Source organism: Dasypus novemcinctus, chromosome 14 (assembly GCF_030445035.2).
Source record: "Dasypus novemcinctus isolate mDasNov1 chromosome 14, mDasNov1.1.hap2, whole genome shotgun sequence".
In the NCBI taxonomy this organism is placed as follows: domain Eukaryota; kingdom Metazoa; phylum Chordata; class Mammalia; order Cingulata; family Dasypodidae; genus Dasypus; species Dasypus novemcinctus.
The window spans coordinates 93,330,045-93,353,618 of NC_080686.1; the positions used below are offsets into that span (position 1 = coordinate 93,330,045).

A 23,574-nucleotide genomic window follows, 5' to 3' on the forward strand; every position below is an offset into this window, starting at 1 on the left:
TGACACGTCTATTGTACTTTCCCCAAAGATCTCAAAGCAATTAAAATAACCCAATACAGCAATCTGAAAAAAAAATACAAAATAACTGAGAAAACTGCAATTGAAGCAATGAACATCTTCCTCCAAAACTCTGTTAATATGGTGTTATAACCTAAAACTCTTTGACCTTGCTATTCATTCAATTATTCAAAACACTGAGTATCCACTATGCATCAAAAAGTTACTGTGCTAAGCCCTAGTATAGTAACAGAAAAGGAGAGACCAAAAATATCATGAGGAATACCACTAACAATAAAATATTTCCAAGTATTATTAATTTTGTTTTCCTTAAACACTGAAAGAGAAAAATATAGGCTCTTATGGTCGAGCGCATCAGTACTTAATAAGAGGTAAGTGACTTTAACTCATCTCTTAAGTGACAAAATTTATATGCTGGCCCATATTTTAATCCAATCATTAGAAGTAAAATGAAACAAGTACCCCCCATACTCCTCCCTCAATTTTTATTTACTAAGGTAGATGCCTTTTTCAAATGAGTCACTTTCAAAGTGACACTACTTGACACGTTGTTTCTTTTACCCACAAAATTTAGAAAAGTTAAAAAAAAATCAATTTTAAGTTCAGTAAATTACATGTCATCTGTACTCTAATAGCAATATACTGCATTCACTTAGCTTTATTCAGCAACTGAAATTATATTTTTGCTAAGACGACTAGAATCGCTTTGTTTTCACACCTCCGTCTGAATCTCTTTTGGTCAACCATTTTCTTATGAGAGAAAAATCTAGCCTTTACCCAATTATCATTATTATCTCGAGTTCATACTATACAGCCCACATGGTACAAAGCATAAGTTTCATATGAGGCAGGTACCACACTGTTAAAGTTGTAAGAAATTTAAAAACTGACTATTTAGCAAAACTGCTCTGCGAAACGACAACAACAAAACTTATTCTGGATTGTGCATTAGGAAACCTTACTGTTGTTATCTAAAACCTAAGGGGAGGGTTTAGATAAAAAGTGGGTTTCCCCAGAAGGAAAAATGTTATTAATATTATAGCCCAATAGCATTGCATCATCATACTGATATGCAGGTAGGTGTGGCTTCAGGACTGAGAATCTCCCTTGGAATTGATTATTATGGACTACAGAAAAGTCACCGGGGAGAAAAAGTGCTGTCATATCATCTTACAAATACCTCTCAGTTTCTGTTAACTGCAACACTTTACAAACAAGCTATCAAAGAAGTTCCAATTAACAAGTCGTTCTAAACACAAAGCTTCTATTATTAAACACAATTAAAGAATTAAAAGGATTCCTGTGTTTTTCTTGAGGTCCATTAGTCTAATATGATTTACAACCATGAATCCCCAAACACCTTTAGTTACATAAAACATTCCTCTGGAGTGTCAGCTGGCCAAACTACAAGACTGTAAGAACAAGAAATTGCTATACATTTTTCACATAAAGATTAAAGAGTAAAAAGGCGACAAACTCAACAAACTTACAGGAAAGGGGGGGAAAGTACAAACAATTCCTAAAAATCTTTTATCTTTGGAATGGCACTCCGAGGTTCTGCAAGGAGACAGGCATTCATCAGTATTCCACACACAGGAGACACTTAAATGTTGGCGACAGAGACGAGAAAAAGTCTCACCAACAAACAGTATTAGCAGGTCATGTTGCAAATCAGTCATGGAACTGAGCAAGGAGGAATCTGGGGGAACAGAGAAAGTAACAATTTTTTTGCCAAATTTTACATTCACGGAATGTAAAACAGACACTTTTCCAGGAAGATAAAAATAAATAAAATAAAAATTAAAGGTATTTGGTGTAGCCCAGAATATCCGTTTGGTTAAAAAAAAGAAAAGAAAAACCACAGCAATTGCTACTTCCAGAAAAGTCTGACAGTCAAGAGATCTGGATAATTATAGTAGAAATTCTGTGTTTTGGAAACACTCTTAAGGCCACACCCTAGAATTAAGAATCTAGACTTTAAACTCTGGGAAGTTAAGAGGTCAATGCATCTTCTACGCAGTAAGGTACGGCCGCACAGGTGGATGGCCAAGTGACGCCGAGCAATTAAGACACCAACTTCAATACCGGTGACCAGGAGGCTGTGTCCGGGTGAGGCGTGGCGGAGTCCGAGGGAGAAGGGGGTGTGGATCTGGGGGCGAGGAGTGAGGAAAGGCAGCCGCAAGGAGATGGGAGCTGGGGGTGAGGGGCGACCCGAGAGAGGAAGGGACGTGGAGAGAAGGGTCACTAGCGGCAGCAGAATTTAGGGGGAGGGGGATTAAAAGTAGGGATGAGAGGGGGCGGCGAGCACGCGCGTGAAGGTGCAAATGGAGGAAAGGGGTGGAAGAAAAGAAGGTCCGAAGACAGGAGCGCCAGGAATCGGGGGCGGGGGGAAGGCTGGGTCGGAAGCGGGTCCTGGGACGCGGGGACCCGGGGCGCGGCGGTCGGGGGGGCGCCCGCCCAGGCTCAGCCGCAGAGCGGGCTGTGAGTGCCGGAGTCCGGCCCAGCGCGCCAGGGAAAGAGGAAGCCTCGCGCCGGCGCCAGCCCCGCCGCACCCGGCCATTCCGCCAAAATGGGGTCAGGAAGCAGGGGAAGAAGGGGGAAAGGGTCTAAAATAAATCACTCACCCTCCGCTCGAGCCCCCGGGCTCACAGCCCCGCTCCTCCGCCCTCCTCAAGCCGCGGTGGCGGCTCCTCAGCGGCGCTAGGGGGAGCTCCGGGCCCCGAGCGGGGGAGCGGCGGCGGCGGCCCGACCTGGAGCACCTCCGCACCTGCCCCTGTGGCGGAGCCGCTACGAGCCAAGCGACGGCGGCAGCGGCGGCGGCTCCGAGAGGGGAGGGCAAGTGACCCGGATGTACAGGGTAACAGCGAGGAGGGGGAGGGGAAAATGCCAGGAAGTGAGGGCGCCGCGGACCTGTCCGGCCGTGCGCATGCGCCGCTCGCCCGCTGCGCAAGGTAAATCCTCAGCCTTCCTTCTCCGCCCTCTCCTCCCCGCCCCTCCCAAGGGGGCGGGGCGAGGCCGGAGACAGGTGGTCGCGCTGGCGCCGCGCGCAGAGGAAGGGGGCGCGGCCACCTCTTCCTCGCCCCCGCCCTTCTTAAAGGGGCAGCACCTTCGGGCGGAGATAGGATCTGGGTGGGTCAGAGTCAGCCTTCCCTTTTTATAGACGCGGAAAAATGAAGTTCAGAGGTGGCGAGGACCTGCCTCAAGAACTGGAGCTGGGGTCTCGCGGTCCACGGCTGTTTCTGCTGAGCCCAGCAAAGATGCCACATTCCAGCAGCCCCCGCGCCTGGAATGGCGGGCTGGTTGGCACGCCTTTCCCCCTGCGGCCAGGTAGAGCCTCACTCACACCCCGACAGGGCAGAGGCGCTTGGCAGGCTCCCCAGAGCCGAGAGGTCCACTGTTAATCGCCCGCGATGGGATCGTGGAGACGCCCTTGGGAGGTGCTCAATGATCAATCTGAGAACAAAAATCTGGTGTTACTTGAGGCTTGTACTCGCATTTCCAGATAAATCAGACCCCTGTTCTGGGGTCTGCCCTGGGAAGAATTGCCTAGTGGGCAGAGAAGACACACCCTGTTAATTATTTCTCTAATTTTCCTTTTCACTTCTGGAAAATAAATGCTCCCTTCCCCGAATCCCATCCCTGCATGTACCAAATAGAACATCCCTTCTCCCTAGCTCATCCCAAGCCTCTTATAAAACTCAGATTTTTTTCATTAATACTAAAATGGAAATGATTACAACGTTTCCTCACCCAGGGGTATTTTCAGTTTGACTGCTAAGCAGATCATTCAGATGGAAGTAAAATGGTGCTTAACATTTTGGAGTCAAGGGCATTACTAAAAAGTCATAAAAGTATCGACTTTTCTCACCAGGAAAACTCACATAAGCACACAAATTTACATACAATTTCAGGGGCTTTATGGACCCAGGAAGCCTATCTATGAAACCCGAATTATGAACCCCTGCTCTAGTCAAACAGGCAAGATCCCAGGGACCGCCTGGCCCTTGGAGCATGTGGTCGGTAAATCACATCTCACCCCTAAATACAAAAGGACAATCCTTATCTTATTTCATCATTTTGTCTTCCTCTAGAGTTAGAGACCAAGTGATCTTGGTCATATTACATAGGAATGTGTCAAGAGAGTCATGGAAAGATTAGGTGTCTTTTCAAGGCATGCACTAAAAACAGGAGCCCTGGCATCAGCCTTTTTACACTAATTATCATACTTCAGAAGGTTTTGGGGGTTCCACACAGTACATATTATAATCATCATCAATTTCAATTAAGCTGTAGTGAGTTGATATCTTGCAAACATTGACACAGGGACACTCAAAATTCAAGAACCTGGGTTTCTTGGTCTATACCCTAGCACCCCTCTTGGATAACCAAAAGAAGAGTTCAGACACCTTCCCAGCCCCTTAAATATGGACTTTGAGCAATCATGCACCTCTAACTCAATCTACTAAAAGCAGAAATCTCTTCTATTATCCTCTTCCAGTATCCTCAATAAATGAACATCCAGTTTAGCTCAAATATCTCCAATTATGGGAGCTCATTATTGCAACTGAGAGTCTTCTCTAATTGTAAGGAATCACTTCTTTTACACTGAGCAGAAATCTGATACCCGACAATTTTCATCCACTGGTCTTAATTTGATCTCTGGGGAGCAACACAGACATGATACCAGCAGGGTGAACCTTAGAGTTCAGCAACAAAAACAGCCCACTAATGAGTGATAACAGCAAAATGGGTGAGGAGGGTGGAAACCACCTTCACGAGCCCCTCTTCCTGATCAGCCCTAGACTCATTCCCGGCCTGTGCTGGAACTCAGGAGTAAGCTTTACCAAGTGGAATGCCCTAAAAGAGGAAAGCTGGACCAGAAAAGATCCTACAAGAAGTGCTGAATTTATTCTTCTACCATCCCGTCTTCACATTTTGCACTAAGGTAATCACATCTCAACTGAGGTTAAAGCTTTAAAAACTTAACATTGGGAGAAAAAAAAAAAAAAAAACAAGCAGAAGGAGGCAAGAAAGATGTTTACATAAGAGCACTTTATTCTCTCAATGATGACAATTATTGTGGCTAGCTGGCATTTTTTTTCTTTGAGTCCTTATGATTGGACCTGGCACTGTACTTATATTTCCTCTTTTGCTGCTGACAACCATCCTATCTGCTACTACTATCATGTCTGTTTTATAAATGAGGAAATCGAGGCTTAGAATGTGACAAGTCTAGAATTCAAACTCAACCTGTTGACTCCACAGTTTCCCTATTTCTCCACTCACATTATAGTACCTCTGTCTACTGTGATAAATTGCAAAATTTATTATTAAATCAACTCTAAATCATTAGAGAGAGTAAACTTTCACTCACTCACTGATGCATTCCATCAGCACACATTTTGGCCTCTCTACTCCTAGGCACAATGCAAGCATCTGGGGTGGAAGACAGCAAGACACATGGTCCCTGCCCTGCAGAGGCTCAGAGTTTGGTGAGAGGAAGAGCTGTAAGCTCTCAATTACAACACAGCATGATCTGTTGTAAGTTAGAAGGGTAGAGGAACAAACTCCCAGGGTCAGACGTGAAGGCTTCACAGAGGATGGGACCTTTCAGCTTGGTCTTGAAAAGAATGGGGAAGGGCCAAGAAGAGATGGCACAGAGGTCCAGAGGGAGGAAAGTTCACGACATGCTAGAGTAAGACAAGAGTGGTGAAATTGTAAAGGTCCTTCTACACTGTGCAGAGGACTTTGGACTTGCCTGTTGATGGAAACAATAAATAGAGGCTTCTAAACTCAGGAGTGGCATGATCCAATGTGTTTTACATTAGGATCACAAAATGGACAGCAGCAGGAGAGAGAACCGAGGCCAGCACACAGTTAAGAGGCCGTTTCGGGGGTCTAGGTGAAAGAGAATGAAAGCCTAGTCTAGGACACTGGTAGTGAGGATGAAGAACAGGCACCAGAATTAAGATACTTCCTGACATAGAATCCACAGGAGTTTGTGTCTGATTGACTTTGGGGGAAGAGGAAGCAGGCTTGTGGGGCAGGAACCCGAGGTTCCTATCTTAGCAGACTAAGTGGACGGTAACATCATTCAATCCCAACACGGTTACACGGTCCCCATTCCTGTATGATCTCTTCCAATCTTTATCCATGTAAATGCACACTGCAGTCGTTGGTGTCTTCAGATATGTGCTATTTCCCAATGCTTTCTCATATTTCCACATGGTCATATTTATCGTTTTAATGGCTACAGAATATTTCATCATGTTGAAATAGCTTGGCTTCCTTCTGTTGCTAAAGGTCCACACCCTCCATGCCTGGTTTACCCTAGACTCATTTGGCTCTGGACTTTTTTGCAAGGGAGGTGACAGGTTAAGTCAAGAGAGCTTTTAGGCTAAGGGTGTGGACAAGTGTGGCTCCTAGGGCCAGCGAAGCTGCAGCTCTCGTGGGAGAGGCTTGGGCAAACTGCATGGCGTGTAGAAAACACAGCCCTGTGGAAAAAGACCCTTCTCAGTCATGGGAAGCCTGATGGCCAAGGCTGTGGAAGCTGGTTCTCATGTCCTAACCCCTCCAATCTACTCACTCATTTCGTTCATTCTCTGATTCACTCATTTAGCAATGTATTCTTGTGAGGCAGAGGGCCACATAAGCACAGCTGAAACCAGCTCAAACTCTGGATGTGGCCTAACCAGGGTCTGAAACCTACTTTATAAGCTACTCAGCCTCTCAGATCCTTGTAAAGATCAATTCAGATAATATGTGTAAACCCTTTGAGACAGTACTAGGCACAGATTAAGTATAACAATTGTTGTCACTCTTGGTCCCCTTCCTATGTTTTCTTAATGCCCACCCACTATACCAAACCCACCAGGCCTAGAATGTATGTGCTGGACTCTGCCACTGTGACCAACAGCCATTCCTTTGGCCTCTCTGACCTTGCATTTCTCATCTGTGAAATGGGGATAATAACCCACCTCCCAAGAATGTTGTGAAGCCCTCATAAATTCTGTATAGGAAAATACTTTCAAAACTCTAGAATATCAAGCTATTGTTGATTGTTACACATAACGCTGCTATGGACATCTTTGTTTTTCCCCTTTCAAAAAAATTATTACCTTGGCATAAGTTCCCTGGATTGCAATTCCTGGGTCCAAGGATCTGAGTATTGTCATGGTTAGTGATTTGTATTGCCCAATTGCCTTTCAGAGAGTACTTTATCAGTTTACTGTTAACTCAAATGTATCTTTCAATATGAATACGATTTTTGTTGCTCTGTGTTCAGTCTGATTCCTCGATCTAACACTCAGGGACTTCGATCACCTACTTCTCTACTTCTTTGAAAGAACGCATAAATACTGAATCCTTGTAGGAAATGGCACCTTTCATCACTTCCACCACGGCCAGGATTCCAAGGCTATTAATTCGGACTCCAGTGTTGCCGTCAGGCTGAGCATCCACTGGTTTAGTTTAACGAATGTACAAGAGGACAAGGGAAAAGGGTCTGTGAATCTCCGGGGCAGGGCTAGAAGCTTGTCTAGCATTGAAAGATGGCATTAGAGCTGCTATTTAAAATGAAGCCTAGTACAAGGCCAGCAAATCAAACCCAATGCCTTCCTCCTCTTCTTATTTAGCAACTCTTATCTGTTTATTCATGAAGCAGTCTGTGCAGCCATACAGTTGCCCTTATTGCCCTTATTTCCCCAGTTACAAGGTCGATCCTGGGGCCTCGGTCATGTTTCCCACTGTTAACATTTCTCACAAATGGGGAGCTCCAGGTCTAGTGGCCCTGAGTGGCCCTCCAGTCTCATCATGAGGCTAGCTGCTTCTGAGCCCTCAGGTTCAAAAGTCACATCCTCCAGGGGCCCTCCTAAGTTCCTAAAGGCGAACCTCCACCCCTCCAGTTACTCCTCAGCTAACCCCTGGCTTTTTTTTCCTTCATAGCATTTATTGCAAAATGTAATTATTTTCATGTTTTTAACTGAAAACATGCGTAACTAAAAAACCACTCTCACTAAAACCTCAGCTCTGTGAAGGCAGAGGCTAAGGCTTTCTTGCCCACTTGGGGCACCTGTTCTGGTCCCTCAAAGGCACTCAAATACTCTGGACTGGGGCGGACGACTTGGCCCAGTGGTTAGGGCATCCATCTACCACATGGAAGGTCCGCAGTTCAAACCCCAGGCCTCCCTGACCCGTATGGAGCTGGCCCATGTGCAGTGCTGATGCGCGCAAGGAGTGCCCTGCCACCCAGGGGTGGCCCCCGTGTAGGGGAGCCCCACGCAAGGAGTGCGCCCGTAAGGAGAGCCGCCCAGCGTGAAAGAAAGTGCAGCCTGCGCAGGAATGGTGCCGCACACACAGAGAGATGACATAACAAGATGACGCAACAAAAAGAAACACAGATTCCCGTGCCGCTGACAACAACAGAAGTGGGCAAAGCAGACGCAGGAAATAGACACAGAGAACAGACAACCGGGGTGGTAGGGTGGGGGGATGGGAAAGGGAGAGAAATAAATAAATAAATAAATAATTTTAAGAATTAAAATTAAAAAATAAATACTCTGGACTGGGTCAAAAGGGAAAGCCTGAGCAAGAAATGAGGTTCCCTACCCCATGTACTCATATTCACCAGGATTCTATGAGTAATACCTGTTGGTTGCAGAAAAAGAATGGAAAATACAGATGAGAAAAACAAAACAAACTCATGATCCAACCACCAACGTCATGTGGGTACCCTTCCAGGTATTCTGTTTTGGTTTTGTTTTTTTCTATGCCAGTACCTATATAAAGATAATGCGGGTATTTTTATTAAAATGGTTCCTATATTGCTTCGTAATCTGCATTTTGTCTCACAAAATAATCCTGCTGACCTTTCCTTACTAAAGGCATTTCAGCGACACTGTTATTTAATACACCGCCATGTAAGCTCTATCATAAAGTATTTACCAAATCTCCTGGTGTTAAACTAAAGGAGAGGGTTTTTTTCCCAATGTAAATAGAGATTACCCGTTTTAATACAGCACTTCCCTTTGACAGGCTGCCCATTTTTTCCCTCTGTGTTTGTATTGCTTTAGAGCTGTGTTTCTAGAGACTTGTACTCCCCACCGCCCATTCAGCACCTGGAGTTATTAGAGTCCCTGTCAACTAAAGAAGCAAAATTACGTGCATCCGGAAAAGCTGGAGTCTGACGAAGCAAGGACGGTGCCTCAGAGTTCAATTTGGGAATCTGCTGCTGATACAGGCAACAGAAATAAAAAGCTTGTTTTCTTGCCAAGATTTTAACTGTAAAAGGAGGAAGAGAAAAGCCTTCTTTCTGCAAGCCTGCACTACTCCCCCCACAAACCCCACTCCAAGGCAAAGTTTTTCCCAAGAGATACAGGCAGGGCCACAGGGTTTACTGATGTCGAAAGCAGCTAGCAACCCAAAGCCCATCGCCCCATTAAGGGACTAGCTGGCTGCAGAAAAATCCAGGCAGGCATGCTCAGGATGTGCTGTTCTTTGCCACAAACAGCTCTTTCAGCCCATTGTGTGGTTCAGCAGCACAAAGGGCTACACACTCGGCCTTTCAGCTCTGGCAATGACGCCCCACCACAAGGAAGGGCCTCCTCACACACACCTTGTGAAGCAGACACACAGAGCAGACCCCACTCCAGCTGGGCTGTCCAGGGTTCAAGGGCAGCCGTCTATGCCCACCCGCCCACACTGCTGCCACGGTCGCCGGATCAAGACGGAAAGGCCCCAATGCGTGTGGTTGGGAGAACACAGCTATGCCCACATGGACAGGCACAGGGGGTCAAAAAGACATAAAATCAGAGACAGCCTTGGAGGGGACGGGCTGGGTGGGCAGTCCATTCCCCGGCTCCCTCCCCACTGTGGCCCCGCAAACAGAACAGAGGCCAGTCTCTGCTGTTCCACCACCTCACCTGCCACACCACCCAAAGCCACGACAGCCTTATCTGGAAAGAACGAGAATCCCAAACTGTCAAAGAATGAGAATCCCAAACTGTGTCAAAGCTGAGGAATTTATCAATGCCATTTAAAAAGAGATGTTTTGCAAAATTTTACTGAAACACCATGGTTCAGGAAAGGAGAAGAGGATTTGGTTTGAAAAACAGTGATGTCAGAAGGAACTATTACCACCATGGCTTAGTTTCTGCTGGTATTAGAAAAGATGCTTTCCACCCACTTTAAAATGTAATCCCTACAACAACATCATGAGAGTGATTTTATTACTCCCAGTTTTCAGATGAGAAAACTGGGGTACAAAGAGTTCAAGCAGCTTGCCGGAAGTCAACTAGCCACTAGGACAGGGGTTCTTAACCAGGGGCCATGGACCCCAAAGGTTTCAGGGGAGCCGTGAGCTTGAGCTGAAAAAAAATCAATTTATTTTCTTTATTTTTTCTGTCCTCCAATGTTGACTATCATAAAACTATCTGCTGCTACATTCTGAGAAGGGATCGTGGTTTTCACCTGACTGGCAAAGGGATCCGTGGAACAAAAAAGGTTAAGAACCCCTGCACCAGGAGGTAGAGCCAGGATTCTCCCACATGACTTAGCAGCTATTTTTACCTTGCACGAAGCACAGCTCCTTCCTTGCTTATTCCACTTTTTCTTCCTTTCTTTCTACAAACATTAACCAAATGCCCCAGTGGTCCAAGCTCCATCTAACATACACTACTCATCTAAAAAAGAGGCATGATAATCACTGAATTCACTGTGTTATTGTGAAGACTGATGGGAATAACAGGTTGAACATATGAAATTACCAATATTCAACTATTTTTTTTAAACCATAAAGATAGTGATTAGATATAGTTAAACCTAATATGTAAAAAGCTCTTGGTAAACTCAAGTGTTAAATAAATAATACCTTCTGATCATCACGGTTTTTTGTTTTTGTTTTTTTTAAGGGTAGGCAAGGAAGTAAAGAGTTTATTAAGAAGAAGAAGGAAAAGTACACACCTGAGACATGGGTGTGGGCAGGCTACAGGGTGAAAAGCACTATCTTGATTTTTGAAATGTGCTTTTGTAATAATAGTCAAGGTCAGAAGGCTATATATATCATGGTGACTGAGAGTTCAAGCTCTGGCCTCAGAGCTGAGTTTGAATCCCTTCACGTTCTCATATGTAAAAAGAGGAAAGTAATGCTATTCACTGTCAGAATTACATTATTTCATGTAAAGCCTGAGCACTGTACCTGACAAATATAAGTGCTAATAAATATTAGCCCTTTCTATTATTTACTATCATGATTTTTTAAAGTTAATAATAAAACTGTTACTTTCATTAGGATGGCAGTTGTATAAATGTGCCCAGTGAAACATTATTTATAATAATAAATAGTCAGAACAAACTAAGTACTGAAAGAACTGTCTTTAGAATTAATTAAAGTTAATTCAAATGTAAAAGTCCTTGCTTTGCCACTTCAGGACTATGTGTGATATGCTTAATATGTGATATTAAACAAGTCATTTCTTTTTTATGGACCTGTTCCCTTACCTCCAAAAACAAGGATTTACTCTCAATGACTCATATGTCCTCTGAAATTATATAATCCTAAGGTTCTCAACAAAGTTTAGTCCATCAACATCAAGGATCATGTACAATCACTGCACAGGAAGATGATAACAATATGGACAAGAATTTTTATATGTTAATACTCCCAATCTTCTTTAACCTTATTCTGTTTTTTCCATAACAGTTATAACTTCCTAACATATTTATTATATTTATTGGGGCTTTCTCTGAACTAGACCTAAGTTCCATGACATCAGGGATATATGTCTACTTTGTTCATTGAGGTATGCCCAGCCACAATGCCTGGCACATAGTAGAGCTCGGTTAATATTTGTTGATTGAAAAAGTAAATATTAAGTGTTAAAAGCAAAGCACAAAATTGTATATATAATAGGATTCCACTCATGTACAATAGTTATTACCCCCATGCGAATGTGGTAGAAGACAGAGTTAAAACTCAACGATAACAGGATGAGATGGGTGATTGAATAATATGCTTTCTTAAACTTCCCTTTAATGGTTTTAACAATTTTGTTTGTGTTCAGGAAGATGGCATCCAAAAAAGGAAGAATGTGGACAGGGGAAAAACGGATGAGAAAAGCGAACAGAAGTAGCATAGTGAACTGCACTGCATTCCCCAGCTGGGATGTGTTCTTGGTCTTGCTCTACGGTCTGGTGTGTGTGGACCCACTGTGAACGGGATCTCTTGAGGATGTTACCTCAGTTATGGTGTAGCACTACCGAATCAGGTTGGGTAATTCGGAATACTGGAGTCCTTTATAAGCGGGATGAAATTTAGACAGAGAAAAAAATCCTTGAGAAGAAGCCTTAAGTCAACAGAATCTGGAATAGTAAGGAGGAGACAGTGCCAAGACAGAGAAGCCAGGGACCATGGATGTCTGGCAGCCAGCCCCAGAATGCCATAGACTTCAGGGAGAAAGAACCACCTGGCTGGTGCTTCGATTTTGGACTCCTCCTAGCCTCAGAACCATGAGCCAATAGATTCCTGTTGTTTAAGGCAGCCCATTGTATGGTATTTGTTTAAGCAGCGGGTAAAGTAAGACAGTGGCCCAAGGGAGGTGGGAGTGAACTTGAAGGAGAGTGAATGGAGGGGCTGGAGGGGCCAAAGCAAACCGAAGGCTGGTGGCCCATAGTTACCCTCTTAAGGGAAATGGAATAATCACAGAGGGCAGAAAGAAAACCAGGTTGCACCTGAACTTTTAATTATAAGCTAATAGCTATCCAACTATTCTCAGGTTGATAGAATTTCCCCTATTGCCTCAGTCAACAGAAGCTTTGGGGGAATGTGAGCACAAGAGCGGCCCGTGGGGCTGTTACATGTTACTCTTCTCTCCAGTCCTGAGCCTTCTCCTGGTCTGCTGCTGTGGATGGAAGAAGGACGAGTCCCACAGACTGAGGTTAATGGATGAGCCATAGGCTTTGTCACCAGCCAACTGACCAACCCACTTCTCAAGACTCCAGTCTTGGATAAGCTTCAACCTCACTAAGTTCCTGTTTTCACCCAGTAACACACAGCACTACTTCCTCCTGACTCATTGCAGGCACAGTCAAAAAGACTAGCAGTGGTAAGAGATTTGTGCAGCACTGTGGACTCCATTGAGAAAAGGGCTAAACAAACACAAGGTGATGTCTTATTAATTTATTTAACCTGATTCCTTGACACACGCACAGAGTGGTTTTGACAGATGAATCAACCAACCCAAGATTAATAGCCTGGTTTACTGCACTCTTTCCTCTTTGCAAGCCACAAGCCAAAATAAACTCAGCCTCAATTTATAACTGCAAAAGGTTCTCTTGAACATCTACTCCTGAGTCCGCTGTGGTTATTAAAAGCATGGCTGTTTCTATCAGGATGGTTCTGCTGCGGTCACATAGAACCCCTAAATCTCAGGCCCAGGGGATCACCAAGATGATCCCAGCAATCCCATCTTTCTGGTCTTTACCCAACAATCTGGGTTAGCCAACTCTGAAGATGCCGCCGGTTTGAAAGATACCACCCCCTCCTTGTCTTGTCCAACTACCTACAGAGCTGTCCTGCAGAGCTGTAGTGAGGATTAGATGTAATAATGTTTATAAAACACCCAGGATTCTGCGTATCATGTAAGAAGCAGATGGTCAATGATAATGATAGCTATTGCCTTTGTCATTACCATTTCCCCTCCTCTTCTTTGAATAATAACAGCATATTATTCTTAAAATTCTCAGAAAGCAGTGGTTTCTGAACTTGCATGCACAGTGGATCACCTGGAGAACTTCATCAACTCTGAGTGCCTGTGTCCCACCCCCAGTTTGTGAATTCATTCATCCAGTGTGGCCTGCACTTTGAAATATCAAAAGATCCCCAGGGGATTCTAGTGTGCAGTCACGTTTAAGAGCCACTATCATAGAGTCAGCAAGATTCATACAGGGAAGCAGATGTGGTTCAGGTGACTGAGCTCCTGCCTACAACATAGAAGGTTGTAGTTCGGTTCCTGGTGCCTCCTAAAGAAGACAGCAAGCTGGTGTGATGGACAGACATGGCAACCTGACACAACACGATGACACAAGACACACAGGAAGAAAACATAATGAGAGACACAACAATGCTGGAAGCAGAGGTTCCCAGTGTCTTCTAAAGAAAACAAGCAAGACAGCGAGCTGACATGATGGGCAGGCACGGCAAGCTGATGCAACAAGAGACACAAGAAGAAAAAACATAATGAGAGACACAACAAAGCAGGGAACAGAGGTGGCTCAAGCGAATAGGCACCTCCCTCCCACATCGGGGGTACTGGGTTCAGTTCCCAGTGCCTCCTAAAGACAGCACACAGCAAGTGCAAACAACAAGGAGGTGGGAAGAAATAAATAAAATCTTAAAAAAAAAAAAAGATTCATATATATACATACATATATATACATACACACACAATGGCCAGCTCCCAGGTTTCATGAATCTTGTGACCTCCATGATAATGGTGATCATATCAGGCAGGGTCAGCTGGGTTAGCCCTAAGGACAACCACAGAGGTCCTTCTAGGGTCAACAAGATGAGCCCAGCAACCCTCTTTTTCTGGTCTTTACCTGACACATAAGCCTATGTGTTTCACTTTCAGATCTATCTCCTATCCTATTTACTTTTACTTCACAACCAACCAGCTTAACAAGTTTTCCAGATCCAGAGTAAATCAAAACCAGAAAATTATACTGGTGTGGACAGTATATGGATATCTGTTGGAAGAAGACCAATAAAGGGTATTAGTAATTAAGATTATGCTTTGTTCAACTCTCAATCCCTGAGACCCAAAACCTAATTAACAACTTAATAGAAATATGGTGGGGGAAACGGACTTTGGCCCAGTGGTTAGGGCGTCCGTCTACCATATGGGAGGTCCGCGGTTCAAACCCCGGGCCTCCTTGACCCGTGTGGAGCTGGCCCATGCGCAGTGCTGATGCGCGCAAGGAGTGCCGTGCCACGCAAGGGTGTCCCCCACGTGGGGGAGCCCCCACGCGCAAGGAGTGCGCCCCTGAGGAAAGCCGCCCAGCGTGAAAAGAAAGAGCAGCCTGCCCAGGAATGGCGCCGCCCACACTTCCTGTGCCGCTGACGACAACAGAAGCGGACAAAGAAACAAAAGCAGACAAAAGAAACAAGACGCAGCAAATAGACACCAAGAACAGACAACCAGGGGAGGGGGGGGGGAATTAAATAAATAAATAAATCTTTAAAAAAAAAAAAAAAAAGAAATATGGTGAAAAACATGTTCTTAAACTTACTCCACTGCTGTGAATGTGAACCCATGGTAAGTAGGACCTCTTGATGAGGCTATTTCAGTGTAGGTGTGGCCTACCTCAATCAGGATGGATATTAGTCCTATTACCCTAGTGCTTTATAAAGAATAATGGAATTCAGACAGGGAGAGAGAAAGCCACAGGAAGCAAGAAGTTGAAGGTCAACGGAACCTGGAAGAGAAGGGAGAGGCCAGAAGAGGCCACCATGTGCCTTACCACGTGACAGAGGAGCTCAGGACCAAGGGTCCCTGGCAGCCAGCCCCAGAATGCCAGTTTTGGGGAAGAAAGCATTGCCTTGATGATGCCTTGTTTTGGACATTTTCCTAGCCTCACAACCTGAGCGAGGGGGAAGCAGACATGGCTCAAGTGATTGAGCTCGCACCTACCACATGGGAGGTCCCGGGTTCAGTTTCCAGGCCTCTTGGAGAAGATGAGCAAGACAGTGAGCTGGCATGATGGGCAGGCATGGCAAGATGACGCAACAAAGAGACACAAAGAGCAAAGATAATGAGAGACACAACAAATCAGGGAGCTGAGGTGGCTCAAGCAATTAATTGCCTCTTTCCCACATGAGAGGTCCCAGGTTCAGTCCCAGCGCCTCCTAAAAAGAAGACAAACAGACACAGAAATCACATGACAAATGGGCAGAGAGCAGACAGCAAGTGCAAACAACGGGGGTGGAGGGGGGGAATAAATAAGAAATCTTAAAAAAAAAAAAACCTGAGTGAGGGAAACGGTTGTGGCTCAAGCGATTGAGCTCTTGCCTACCACATAGTAGGTCCCAGGTTCAGTTCCTGGTGCCCCTTAGAGAGGAGGAGCAGTACAGCGAGCTGGTGTGAGAGGCTGATGCCGTGAGCTGACGCAATGAGATGATACAACAAGGAGACACAAAGAGAGACACACAACAAAGGAGGAAATGGAGGTGGCCCAAGTGATTGAGTGCCTCTCTCCCACATGGGAGGTCCCAGGTTCAGTTCCCAGTGCCTCCTAAAGAGAAGACAATCAGACACAGAGAGGACACAGCAAATGGACATAGAGAGCAGACAGCGAGTGCAAACAACGAGGATGGGGGACATAAATAAATAAAATAAATCTTTAATAAAGACAACAAAAAACCCAAGTGAATAAATTCCCATTGTTTAAGCCAACCCACTGTCTAGTATTTGTTTGAGCAGCCAAGGGAACTAAAACATGTGGGTAGAAGACTTAAATGATTCTTAACAGTAATGACCTGAAAAGAAAAGAAAAAAAATTAAAAGCAGTTCAAGAACTCAAAATGCACAGTACCCAAGTTGAACACCTTATTCATCAACCTGTCCCCAAACACCAGTCGGATGTGTCCATTTTTGTTCACCTCTGCCAGGATGAAATTACATCTGAGGTGGAAGAGAGAAAGAGTGAGGTCTGGAGATCTAGGAGCAAATATGTCCCCTTGCATCCGGCAGTGACATGTGGGACATGAACACTGGGCACAAGAAGCAGTCTGAGCACATTTTGCCACCAGTAGCAAACCCAGGGATTTGTGAATGGAAGCTTTAAGCAGCTGAACACAACTTGAAATCATTTCAGAAATGATTTTCACCACATCATCCTCCTGCTCTGTCGGGTGTTGTCTCCTCACAGTCTGAGGAAAACCAGAAAATCTGGCTTATTTGTCCTCATTTTGGCAGTTTAATTTAGGAATCATACAGGCTTTACATAAACTCTTTAAAAAATGCGTTCTGTATCTTGAACACACAAGGTAACTTGGGCCCACAGGAAAGAAGCACTGAATACAATTACATAATAGTTCCTCTATTACTTTAAAACTGCATGGCAGCCTCAAGCAGAAAGTCAAAAGGAGAGAATAATCATTTTTGTAAAATTATCTGAATGCAACCATCTTTTCCGATGCAGTTAGTTGACAATGGTTCTGCCTTTCTCGGAAGCTCATTCAATTATTTGTGGCTTATCTGGATACAGTTTTCCTCCAATCTACAGTTAGTTTAAGGGAAAAAAGCAGACAGGATTCCTTTAGTAAAAGCTTGAAATGAAAAGCAGTAACTACTCCCAAGGCCCTGTTTATTGTCGAGTATTCATTAGACGAACCTTTTCTGGGTCTCTGTTAACAAACAATCCATTTTCTCTAGAACCGTTGCCAAAAGGAGGGGAGGCCCCATGGGATTGGGGGCGGGGGTAACTGGACCCCCTTGCTCTCCTCCTGGGCGAGTAACTAGTAGCAAACAATCTAGTCTCCCTGCACTGGTTCCTGGACTGTGAAACAGAAATAAACTACTTTCAGAGAGATTATGAGAATCATTAAGTAGAGTACCTAAGCATTCAATAAATGTAAATACCCTGCCTCCGATCATCAGCAAAATCTCAGGAGGGACAAAGCCTCGCTCACCCTCGCAGGGCCAACCCTAGCGCTTAGTGAGGGCCTCTTCACCATCCAGTCCACTTCTCGGCCATGAAGCCGCAGTCCTTGGGTCACCCAGACCTCACCTCCACTTGCACAACCTAAGCCCAACACTGTTTCCAAGCTGGCCGCCATGACTGGTTCAGAGGTAGATGTGGGTCTGGCGATGATGGCTCAGGGAGAAGCCCGGGAAGGTGGCTCAGTGGCCAAGGGGAAAGGCTCTCTCCCTTGGCTGCGAGTGAGCAAGCATGGACCCGAGAGCTTCTGGCCACCAGGTCACCCATGGGACGGTTCTCTCCCACACCTCCTAGAGCACACTGTCTTGCTCCACATGGCCTCTCCAGAAACAGAAGGCCGTGCAAGCCCTGTGGGCAGCGCTCACCCGGCCAGGAGGGAAGTCAGCCTGAGAACAAGGTCGACAAGCCGAAGCGCAGTGCCGGGAAAAGCACGAGGACGTGAAGCCGGGGTCCTGATCCAAGGGTGCTTGCGGCCTACCCTACCTCTGCACCTCTGCGGTATGTGAACCAATTATCCCACCTGAACGGGGTTTTCTGTCACTTGCCACTCAGCGTATCGTTAAGTGAGTCATGCCGGTGCCTGGCTGAATGAAGCGTTGAGCAAGGGATTGTGCAGAAACCTTTCTAACAATTGAACTTGGCCTTTACGTTCCCCTGCGAGCAGAAGCCTTCGCCCATCTTGGTCACCTCCTTATCCCAGGATCTCATTCACTTTTAGAATGAAACTCACCAAGTCATTTGGAGTTTCAGAACCTTTTAAATCCCCAGTCTCCCAAAACGTTGAAACGTCTGCATCAGAAAAGAGCGACAAGAGGAAAACTCCTGGGGCCTGAAGCCATCTGTCATGCCTGAGCTCAGATCCCAGCTCCCGCTGAGCCTCCACTCCTGCCCTGCAAAATGAGGCATCTAATACCCGTCTCTCTGGGGAAGGGAGCCCCGTGAAAGCACCTGGGGTACGCCACGCTCAGTCAGTATTTATTTCCCTCCTCCTGTTCCATGAGCCCTGCTTCATGCCAATGGTTCTGCTCTGGGGTTCGGGAGCATCCTACAGGCAGAGTGGGCACTGTGGGCCCCGCCGGCTGCATCCCTCCCTGAGCAGCCTGCAGAGAGCCCCCCGGGGAGGGTGAGACAGGTAAGGCCCCTCTCAGCCTCCCACCCCTCAACACAAGCTCGCCCCCTGAGGAAGGGTGGCTCAGGTGAGGGCATACAGCGGGGCTGTCAGCATTTTGGCTACTGCACTACCTCTTTGCTTTGCCGCTGGCCGGGCAGAAACGTGGGGCCGGTGCACAGGGTCGGCTCAACAACCTCCAAGGCACATGTACCTCGGCTAGAACATGAGCACTCGGAGGGCACGGGCCTTGCCTCGTTCACTGGGCTGCCCTCAGCACCGCACCAAGAAACACCCAAGGAAACGTGCTGTGTGAATGAGTGACACTGAATGTGTGGATGAATAAAGAGACATGGCATCAAGAGCCCCAAAACAGAAGTGGAGCAAAATCCCATTACTGAATGCACAGTCTGCTGGTTGCACAGAAATGAAATCAAGGCCAGAAAATGAGAGAGGATTTCTGAGACAGGTGGACCTGAATAGAATTCTAGCCAGGGCAGCGCTTAGGCCCACGACCGCAGGCAAGTTATTAAATGCCCCGAGCTTCACAATTATCAAGATCATCAAGATTTAGCTGACCCACTTTTCAAGATTAAATAAGAATTTTCTTTAAGAATGCGACTATAAAGAGGAGAAAAAGTTAACTGACAGATACCAAAAAATTAAGAGAAACTAGCCCTAGGTAGTAAGACTGGAAGGGATCAGGACTTTCATCTTCTCTTTTTCATTTTCAATGAAAAATTGAACATTTTTTCACTTTTCAATTTTCCAGAATGGATATAAATTGGTTGTCTAGTAAAAATAAAATAAAATGGGGAAGTGGCTGTGGCTCTAGCAATTGAGCTACCATTTACCATATGGAGGACCTGGGTTCGATCCCTGAGACCTCTTGGTAAATAAAAAAAGAAAGAAAAAAGGCATCCTAGATCTGCGTGGCAAGGCAATGCACCAAAAAAACAATGATGCAACCAGAAAAAAATAATAAAAATAAAATGTAAATAAAAGTTGTAGTGGGGTGATATCAAGTTAAGTTTCTAGACAGAGTAGGCACCTAGAAAAGGTTCCTTCCCCACGCATGCCCTTCAGATATTTGGGACAGCGATCATATATCTCCTATGGCTCCTATGTCTTGTTAAAAATTTCAGCTAATTTGAAGTCTCCTCAAAGGCCTTCATTTCCAGTCCTCCTTTAACCCTCCTGCTGCAAGGGTTCCATCTGTTAAAACCCCATTCTGGGTGTTGTATAACCAGCTCACAGAATCAGCAACATGTTCTCCTTTGCTTATTCATCCGTCAATGGATTCAGCAAGTAAATGCTGATTACAGTCCTACCATCTTGGCTACCCTCTGCTTTTGTTTACCCACCCTTCACAGATGTCCGCCTCCCCTCATTCTCAGCCTTGTGGTCTGGGAAGTGCAGGCACCACCCCCAGCCTCTCCAGGGGTGGGCATTTGGTCCAGGATGGCCAAGGAGAGCACTGCATTCACCTGGCTCAGGGATTGGCTCCGGCATGGCCATGTGCCTTACCCAGAGGAGACCAATCAAAGACCCTGAGACTCAATTCAGATATTTTTGTTTAACTTTTGAAAACACAGCATTTTTTTTCCCTCCTGCTGGAACTGCTGATGGCCATCTTACCATCACAACTGCACCCAACAAAAGGACATTGATGGGAAAAACTGTTTAAACCTTGGAACCTCTTGCCTGAGTTCCATTCCTGGGCTTGTCAATTACATAAACTAACAAATCCCCTTTTGGCTGAAGCCAGTTTGAGTTGGGGTTCTATTTCAAGGTCTGAAGAATCCTGACTCATAAAACTCCGTAAGAGCAATGGCTGGACACAGATGAAGCAGGATGATCTGTGCCATCTTGCCAGGCCCTCAGAAACTGATGGCATTTAGCTACAAACAACTACAATTATTTAAAGACAATAAAATAATTGCTTTAAATAAATACTATACTGTGCAATATGAGCACAGAAAAGGCGAGGCAGGCATGGCTTCCTGGAAGAAAGTGCACTGAAACCTACTCTAAACCTCTATTCAGGCTGTGAAGATTACATTACCATTAGGGGGAGTCAGATGGCACTGAACAATAACCCCAAACCAGTAATGTCCCACATTGGGCTATGCACAAAGATACTTAAGGTGCTTAGCAGTGCTCTTGGAATGAGCCCACAAAGTAGGGTCTCAAGAGACCGGCACAGAGCCAGGGTCAAACAATCCTCATCCATAAGAATTTCATCTGAGTATTACTCACACTCTCAAATAATACCCAGGTCAGCTTCTGTGATTGAGATTCTATAAACATAAGTTTTCTCTTCTTTTCTTTTCCATTTGAAGTACGGTTGACCAGTCACAACATCATCATAACAAGAGCCTTTTCAAGATGAAAATCTACTTACTGAAATTATTTCCAAATGACAGAAAGGGAAAGAGAGGAAAGAAAACCTCTAGGTCCATAAAACATTTCATCGTGGGTTAGAAACGTGGCATATGGCAGGAAACAACAATTACAACAAAAGCACCTCTGGGAACATCCATTTTGGTAAGGAAGGGTCTCAAGGTGGTTATTGTCAAGTGCACAGAAGCTAGCGTCTCTTGGACCTTTGGCGATGCACACTCAACGAGAGTCATCAAGGTAAAATAAATCTGGAAGGAGGACACCGCAGAACAATTTTTCCTTCTTTTGTTATTTCTAAATACAGCAGCAATCCATTAGGCCCAGAAACACAATCCCAACTTCCCGGGGCACAGAATCTTAATGTTGGAAACATTACTACTGACAATATTTCCATGTGGTCTCCAGACAGAGGCAAGGGGTCAGCAGCAGGAGGGGGAAAGGTCCGACGCCTCCTAGATAACCCGGATTTCAAAAAGACCCAGCTGGAGCATCTGTTTCCAAGCCAACTTCTAAGGTGGCCACTGAATTCCACTTAAAATAACTTCGAAGGTGGCCACTGAAGACTTTGTACAACTCTTTCACCTCACCTCTTCTCAAATGGGGGTTACCACTTATCACAACTTACTGATACAGCTACTATGGCCCAGGTAGTGCCAGGCAATGGGGAGTCCTAGGTACTAGATGGATGAGGTGTAAACCAGGTAACACTGGGCACATGGCTTAATAGATGCTGGCTTCCTTCTCCTGCCAAACTCTAAAAATTTGGGGGTGGGGAGGGCAGCTTTCATGTCAAAAGTTCACGAAACAGTTGTTTTCTGATTTTGTTCATTTGTTTTTAATTGAATAAATATTATATGCTTATGTTAAATTATAATATATATACAAATATATATAAAAGGTTATATAGGAATAACATCTTCCATTCACCCAGATCCACAATCCCACAGGATTTTCCCCAGTAGTAAACAGTAGTCCCCACACTCACCCACCCCCTTTTCTTTTTGGTGTCCTTCCAGAAATTGTCTGAATGACAGGCATGTGTACTTGGGTGGGTAGGTATGTACCTGCACTCAAAGCTCCTCCCCTTTTTTTTCACACATAGGAGCATATCACATACATTTTTCCAAGCATTGCTTTCATTTTATTTTTGACTTAAGGCCGTAAATTGGAGATCATTACTTCTAAGCACGTATGACTTACTCTTTTACACAGCAGCACAGTATTCTACTGGAAGGATATACCACAGCTCATTCAACCAGTCTCCTACTGACAAACATTTAAGTTGCTTCCAAACAATGCTGCATCAATGTAACTCTTACCTCCCATGCATCTTCAAACACATGTATAACTAGAGGAGAGATAGGATTTACAGGATAAAATCCTTGAAGTGGTATTGTGGTTTCAAAGGGTACAAGCACTTAAAATGTTGGCAGATAGTGCTAATTGCCCTCCGAGGAGGTTGTACTAACAACTCTCACTCCCCCAATATGTAATGCAAATGCTAGTTTCTCTGTCCGCATTCACAAAAGATGTTCCGTTTTGTTCTGTTTTGTTTTGTTTTTAATACAAGCGCAGAAAGGAGGGCAGTGCTCCACTTTTGCCCCTTCTCTCTTCTTGCCCTTTGTGATAGCACATATAATACCACTACTTCTGGGAAATTCCACCACTGAATGCAGAGTCCAAAGAACAGGGTTTAGAACAGAATGCCAGAGCCAAAGGTAGGCTGGAGCCAGCTCCACGATCCATGACACGTGTTGCTTGAAATTAGCTGTGGTGGGCATATTTACATCATAGAAATCAGCAAATGCTACAAACCAGGGCTCCCCCACCCTAACCCAAGAGACAGCTGTTATAAACATTTATCAGCCTATCAGTGCATGCTACAGTGGAGACTGGGGCAATGCCACCTTCTTGATACTGATATGGTCCCAAACTCTTGGAACCTAAGGACTAGAAGAGATATGAAAGGATACCTAATCACTATGTCTTCAAAGACAGCTTCTCCCCCAGTTCCGTTATCATCCTCGCCTCCATGTGTCTGTACTATTCTTTCATATTTCTGTCTTCTTATCAATTAGTGCAGAATTCTTGGTGATTTCCCATAATGTAGTCATTGCAAGCACAAACTCTGGGCTAGATTAGACAGTCTGGGGTCAAATCTCAAGTCTGTCACTCATCAGCTATTGTGACCTTAGGCAAGTGACTAAACCCCTTATGCCTTGATTTCCTCATCTGTGAAAATATGAACGGTAATAATAATGGCTTCCCCAAAATTCTGTTCTGAAGATTAAATGACTAGTGCAAATAAAACACACAGTAACATGTCTGGC

The 23,574-nt window shown here is 45.0% G+C and overlaps 1 protein-coding gene across 6 annotated transcripts in view; it reads right to left on the bottom strand.

The window, feature by feature from the left end:
- Nucleotides 1-23,574, bottom strand: part of CYRIB (CYFIP related Rac1 interactor B) — a 165,367-nt gene that overhangs the window by 94,251 nt on the left and 47,542 nt on the right. The window contains exon 1 of one of the 6 annotated variants that reach the window (XM_071208029.1): nt 2,643-3,011. The exons of 3 other annotated variants lie outside the window; for them this stretch is intronic. The gene's annotated coding sequence lies outside the window, so the exon portion shown is untranslated. Of the gene's footprint in view, nt 1-2,642; nt 3,012-23,574 lie in introns of those variants that run through there. 2 more of the 6 variants (XM_071208032.1, XM_004451157.5) reach the window with 2 other exon arrangements.